This window comes from Drosophila mojavensis, unplaced genomic scaffold (genome assembly GCF_018153725.1).
Source record: "Drosophila mojavensis isolate 15081-1352.22 unplaced genomic scaffold, ASM1815372v1 contig_19, whole genome shotgun sequence".
NCBI lineage: Eukaryota > Metazoa > Arthropoda > Insecta > Diptera > Drosophilidae > Drosophila > Drosophila mojavensis.
Window position 1 is genome coordinate 4725289 of NW_025318726.1, and position 7022 is coordinate 4732310.

Genomic DNA, 7022 nt, shown 5'->3' on the forward strand with positions numbered 1-7022 from the left:
AAAGTAGAGTCTGTTCGACAGCAGCCTTTTTTATTTAATTGTTGACTTTGTAAACAGAGCGTAACCAGTAGTTCCGTGCCCGAGTCACCCTGTGTCGGCAACGAAAATCCAATATAGCCAAAGGCCAAAGAGAACGCGAGCATTCTCTTTGGCAGCCTGTGCGAGCTGTTTCTCTTGCAAACGCAGCTGTTTCGGGGTTGACTCTTGCCGCCACCACTGGAGCGCAATATTTTTAGATGGGCAAAAATTATAAATAAAGTCTCTCGAAATTGAGGAATGTTTGCTTTTATTTATGCGCCGCTGCTCGAGCCAGCCAGCAGGCTAAATAAAGATTCGAAAGAAGAAACTAATACATTTTAAATGATTATTATTACATGCATCTATTCACCATTGTTTGACTGTCATTGTTGTAGGATATATAGATTCGCTAGCATCAGTTTTGTCAATTGAAACGTCAAGTATTCGGAGTAAGAAATTAGAGCACGAAATGGCTGTGCTTAGCGATCCACAGGTTGCGGCTGCATCTCATTTGCCAAGCAGAGCTCGTACAAGCTCAAGCTGAATGTTGACAAGCAATAAATTGTGGCCACCGATGAGTTTATTAGTCGACGGGCAATGCATTGGCCCCCCGCAGCCACCACTGCCGTGCTGTGTTGGATTGGCTCGTAAATAAGCATCGCATCGGAATATTCGCTGGCTAGCGAGCAACAAGCACTTAAATTGCCATCTCCCTGCCCCTCCCCCTTCCGCATCCACATTCGCGTTCAACGGCATTCCCGTTTATCGATGCTGATGATGATGACGATAATGGGCGACTCATGACTCGCTGCTGATGCCAAAGCGATTATTACTCGATGGCATATTTTGTATGCAGCCGATATGCTCGGAGCTCAAGATTTTCGTGGCAGCAACTAATGGAAGACCTTGCCGAGGCAAGGCGATGCGATGTCACGAGCGCGAGTTATGGTTAAGTGCACTTTTTTCGCTGTCGACTTTGCTGCTCGCCCCGCGCCCCGCGCGCTGCTTCCCACTAAATGCAAATTCTGTGTAATGAGCTTCATATTCTGGAGTTGGGCGACTTTCATTTTAGTCAAAAACTTGGCTAATGCCATGCCCACACTCCCCATTCCCATGCCAGTCCCCTTTGCCATTCTCACTCCCATCCCACCTCCCATCTCCATCCATCTGGCGATGCGCTTCATGAGCTTTGTGCAGAAAATTTGAATATTGTTAGGTTGGCTTGCCATTCGAGTAAAGTCCGCCTACCTAGCACTCGCCCGAGCTCATCTGGGAGTCATGCCCACGTACACCCTTCGCCGTATTCTCTTCGTGTGTGTGTGTGTGTGTCTTTTGGTGGTGGAAACAAGCGCTGCAACCACCACCACCACCACCAACACCCCGAGTCAAGCTCGCAGCACACGTTGATGACGCGTCGTCATTATTTGCACTTTGCCCTGCATCCACCCAGACGGAGATGGAGCCAAACTCTTTGCCGGCTCCCAGCATCGTGCCCCCAACAAAGCGTCATTTGTTCAAATTTGAAGCGCTGCCTGCGGAGCTGTGCGTCTCTTATTAATTTTCGCACAGCTACGTTAGAATATCATCTCGTTCTTTTCGCTGGCATCCATCCATCCATCCGTCCATCCATCCATGCATCCATCCGTCCATCCATTCTAGCTACGTTTTGTTCTAGACCGTTTAGAGCCAATTGCGTCTTTGGATTTTGTCTATGTTGTTGTTTTGGTTTTGGCCTGAGTCTGGGTTTGGCTTTGGGTTTGGGTTGCGTTTCATTAATTAACTGAAATGGTCTCGGCGAGCTTTGCACGTTACAACAATGAATTATTTATATAAAATGTGTCTGGCTTCTCTTGTCTATTTCTCTCTTATGTTTTTTCCTTCTCCTTGCATCTTTGTTGCTTTTGTGTGCTTGCTCGCAAATTCGTTGCCATTTTAATTCGACTCATTCACATGTCTGATTTTCATTGTCATTGGCCATTGGTGTGCTTCTTCTAATCAGAAGGTGCAACGAATTACATTATCCTTAAACTGTCCAGCTAATGGGCAACAGTTGGCAAAGGATTCTTACACCAAACTAAGCAAAGAGCAATGGAACTTTGACTCAGCTTAAAGATTAAATAGTACAAGTTATATTCAGTATCTTCTTTAGCCAGAGCAAGTTAGTTTAGTTTGTTTAGTTTATCCACAGTGATTCAACACTTTACTCCAAAAGATCCATTTTAAAGTATTAATAGAAATAAATACCAAGATTTTAAAATGTAAACACACATTTCAATTCGAATGAGAAGAGATTTAAAATATTCCTGAATGATCAAAAGCTACATATATCAATCCCATTGCTATATTTTCATAGGCTTATACGCACAGTGAGGCAAGTATTTATACCAAGTGGGTCTAAATACCTTCGTGACTCTCAGAATTATCACAATAAATATGATAATCATGTGATTTATAAATATAGTTTACATAATATTCATTTCATTTGACTCGCAAACAGCATTATGCAATTATTCCTACTCGGTTAACCCAGCGCCTGAATCTGAATGTTCCTTGTTTACCTTGCTTCACTGAGCTGAGTGGAAGATATTTTACGCTTGGCCACATTTTGCGCTTCGGACTTAAAATTTGATTGCTGTGCAGCTGCGAACTCAATTTGCCCGGATTATGAAAATTTGTTTAATTTTTTGTAATTTTTATTGAATTTAATTCGGTAAGGAAAGGGGAAATATGATTACAATTGCGACATTTTCGAGGCAAGGCTGCATCAGCTCCCATTCGGGACTTTTTATGGACTTCATGGAGTACAGCAGCAACTGCATTTGCATTTGATTATAATTTTCGCAGTATAATTGCGCGTAAAAAAAAACAATTTGGACTGCTTAATGTCAACTGTGAGTTGAATCGAACTGAAGCAGGTCAAGAGGCATGTCTTTATTGTCTTCTAGTACTTAGAAGAAGCTGAGCTGACATGAATTAATATCCACTTTGAGTCAGTCTAAACAGTCATTGAGAACGTTTAAAGCGGCGTTTCATTCATCATGATTCGATGTGCTGCATATTGAGCAGAATAGCGAAGGTAAACAATAAGCGAAAGCCCTATCAATTTATTCAGTGTGTTTATGAAAATGGCAACAATCAGACAGAAACCATAATCGGCGAATGCAATTGAAGACGGCTGCCTTTGCACAATACCGGCTGCTGTAAAACAAAGCTGCACACATACTTACATACATACATACATACATATGTATGTGCGCATATGTACGTTTACAAATACATATGAAGTCGCACACACCCAACATAATAAAATAAAATACACCCTATCAATATAAATGGCAATGACAACAACAAAAGCCATGGCTACAACACTCGCATGAATCACGTTTCGACTTTCAGCTGGAGCTCAAGACAACAACGACAACTCGAACACCAACTACAGCAACAACAACAACAATGGAAAGCCCACAAAAGAAAGCTGAAAGAAAAACAACTTAGGGAAAATACAAAACAAAAAAAAGTGTGTACAAATAATGCAGCCATTTTGGGTACGAATGGAACCTAACAAAACTCACAACAACAACAACAACAACAACAGAAGCAACAACAACAACAGAAGCATCTTGAGGTAAAATTCGAATCCAACCCGAAATCGAATTAAACGTTCAATGACAGGGACGTTGTTTTGTTGTGCGAGTGTATGTGTGCGTGTGTGTGTGTGTGTGCGTGTGTGTATCACAGACCCAAATGTGCACCAGCTCAAAGGTTTGAAATGAAATGGAAATAAGAATAACACAGAAATGTCAGATTCGAATTGAATTTAAATGACTTTTCGATATTTAACGCTGCCGAAGACATGGGACACCGGTACAGTTCACAGTCTGCAGAGTCTGAGAAACCTGAAACATCTGAACCATCCGAAACATTGCAGACGCATGCTATCAGACCTCAGACCTTCGAGATTGTGACGCAAGCTGAGATTTTGACGTCAACTGGACTGAATATGCATGCAGATATATGTATAACAAGTAAGAAGGCTCCAGTCGAGACTGCTCGACTAGGAGATACCCTGAACCCTCTAAACTGATATTCTAATCATTCTGGACTTCTTTTATGCACACATACATACACATGCACGTATAAGCACGCGCTCTGCAAACTGCGCAGCTAGCAGCGGCTGCGCGTATGGGCTGCACTGCAGTGTGGGCAATATTATGAGAATTTATTTGTTGAATAATTTCTTTGGTAGACATACGATCCTAATGAAACTTTTAGAGCGTAATCATATGGCTAAAATGTGTGTACATTCCAAAGCACAAGTCTCTAGTACTTGAAATGCGTTTTTTACAAATTGGGGGCGAAGGGGGCGTGGTATCCAAAATCTGTCTAAAAGGTCTAAAAGTGTTCAAACTAGGCTGAAAAACCCAAGTCGATTTTTCGATTATTTTCGATAAAAAAGTTATCGGACGAGTTATCGAAAAAATAAAGCAAACTTGTATTGCCTATGGTATACACGAGTATGCATGCCAAATTTCAGCTCTCTAGCTCTTATATCTTCTGAGATCCTTTTGCTCATACGGACGGACGGATGGACGGACGGACGGACGGACAGGGCTATATCGACTCAGCTCGTCGTCCTGATCAAGAATATATATACTTTATGGGGTCTGAGATGATTCCTTCTGCCTGTTACATACTTTTCACAAAACCATTATACCCTGATTTCCCATTTTCAATAGGTTCAGGGTATAAAAATATATACTTATATATACACGTGTGCATATATATATATATATATATATATATATATATATATATATATATATATATATATATTAGTTATATCGCTTCTTAAAGTTTTATGACATGCATATCTAAGAAAGGTATTTTAGCATGGAATTTAAGATCCAATAAATGTTTAAGCAAACATTTTTTATATTTGCCAACAGAAATGATTAAACATTCAGCTTTCATTCAAATTAGCTTGATTTAAATGATAAATATCTATATATAAAGCCAGCCATTGGACTAAGTTTTATTTTTAGCAAATGTGGTATTAAATCATTTCTATTTATAGAATGCCCAAGATAGGTATTTCTATATAAACTAAGTATAGTTTTAAAAACATGTATAATTTAAAGATATCTCTCTTAATTTATTTATTTTATTTTATTTGTTTTAATTCAATCTCCTTTTATTATGTTATAAGAATTTTGGATTAGGAATTTTTCAAACTAAATTATATATTAATTTTTATTCATTTATATATATACTTATTTATATATGTATAATATTATTTTTATTTATTTATTTTTTTTTTTTTTTTTTTTTTTTATAATTTTTTTTTTTTTTTTTCTTTTTTTTATACCGCTTTACTGGCAGGTAAATAACTTCATATATTACAAGCTTTGTGTCTTTTTAAGACATTGCCGCGATATCATATATTCTGCCGTTGCCTTGAATTGCTCGGCTTGACTTGAGTTGGCTTGGCTTGGCTTGGCTTGGGATGCTGACGTGACTGCACAGATCGTTTTAATTAAGTCTAATCAAAGCCGAATTAATTGCGAAATTATGTTCGACAATTTGGACGACGCAATTATATTTCTGTTCTGCTTCATAAACAAGTTGATACGCAGCTACAGCTCGTACATCTATTTATCCACACGGCCACACACAGAAGTAGGTCAAAGACATTTGGTCCGACATGGAAGCTGGCTAGCTGGCTGGAAGCGTAGTCAGTGCTCGGATTCAGATTGAATGGAATAGCTGTGCACGCTGTAAGCCGCAAGGCGGCCTGCTCGCTGTGACACATCGCACGGAGCAAATACTTACTTATAAATAGCTTCGCATTCGCATTCCGTGAGCTGTGCTGGTGTGTGTCGGCCCATCTCATTTGGAGACACACAGGTCAAATTGTTTGTATCTTTATGCCACATGAGTCGCACGCATGCGACTTCATTTATGGAATCCATATATGAATGGCCCTATTCAAACTTTCTGCTTTGCGCTGGCCTCCCTGCTCTGCCCTGCCCTCAGCTCGCACACATTTCCAGCGCCCAGCGGACACAGACTGAGGCCATTTACTCGTGACAATCACTGCGTCCCTTAATGCGAACATGGTAGCGTGTGCGAAAGTCGTTCATCCAATCCAATTTCTCCAATCTCTTACAAGTTCAAAAAATAAACAAGACAAAGAAGAAATGGAAGAAGAAGAAGAAGCAGAAGAAGAAGGAATGTTGCACTCGGGCGCAACCAAGAGATGTAATAATGTTCTCTCATGGTCTGAAAACAGTGAAATTTATTACAAAATCTATCTTTTCTGATTGCCCACACCCCATCGATGGTGTCATATCATTTACAGCTCTGACGGCGTGGGTGTCGATAGTGGGCGAGGTGATCCCTCCTCCAAGTGTGAAGAACTGAAGAACTATCTATATATATACACCGACAAACTTTAAATATACATATATGAGAACCTTGTCAGATGAGAGTATACTCCAGAGTAAATTATTCACGATTTCAAGTTCCCAAATGCAAACAATTAATTTATAGTATGAATCGTATGAATTTATCGTCTTTGCTGAAACTCTTTCTATAAGCTGACACATTCACATACATATGCATGTCAATAACATGTTTTTTATCGGAGCAGCAGAGCTTTAAATCCCTGGAGTTCTGGCCTTACGGTATTTTTCTATCAAATGGCTGAATACATATTAAACCAGCAAATGAATCAATAAACGTTGTATCGAAAATGAGATTAACAGGGTATGTTAGCTATGTGAAGCAGCTTCATTAGTCTCTCGTTTCACACTCTTTCAGTGTCACTATTGAATGATGATATTACGTTTTTTATACTGTTTCTGCTCTAATAGAATTTGTTAAAAAACATGTGAGGGCTTTCAGGAAAGCCAATTCCACATCAGCCACACATTACTATAGCAAATTAAAATCCTTACTATATGCCAGAAGTGTCAGCAGCAGCGCCAATTCCGAAAATTCCGTCA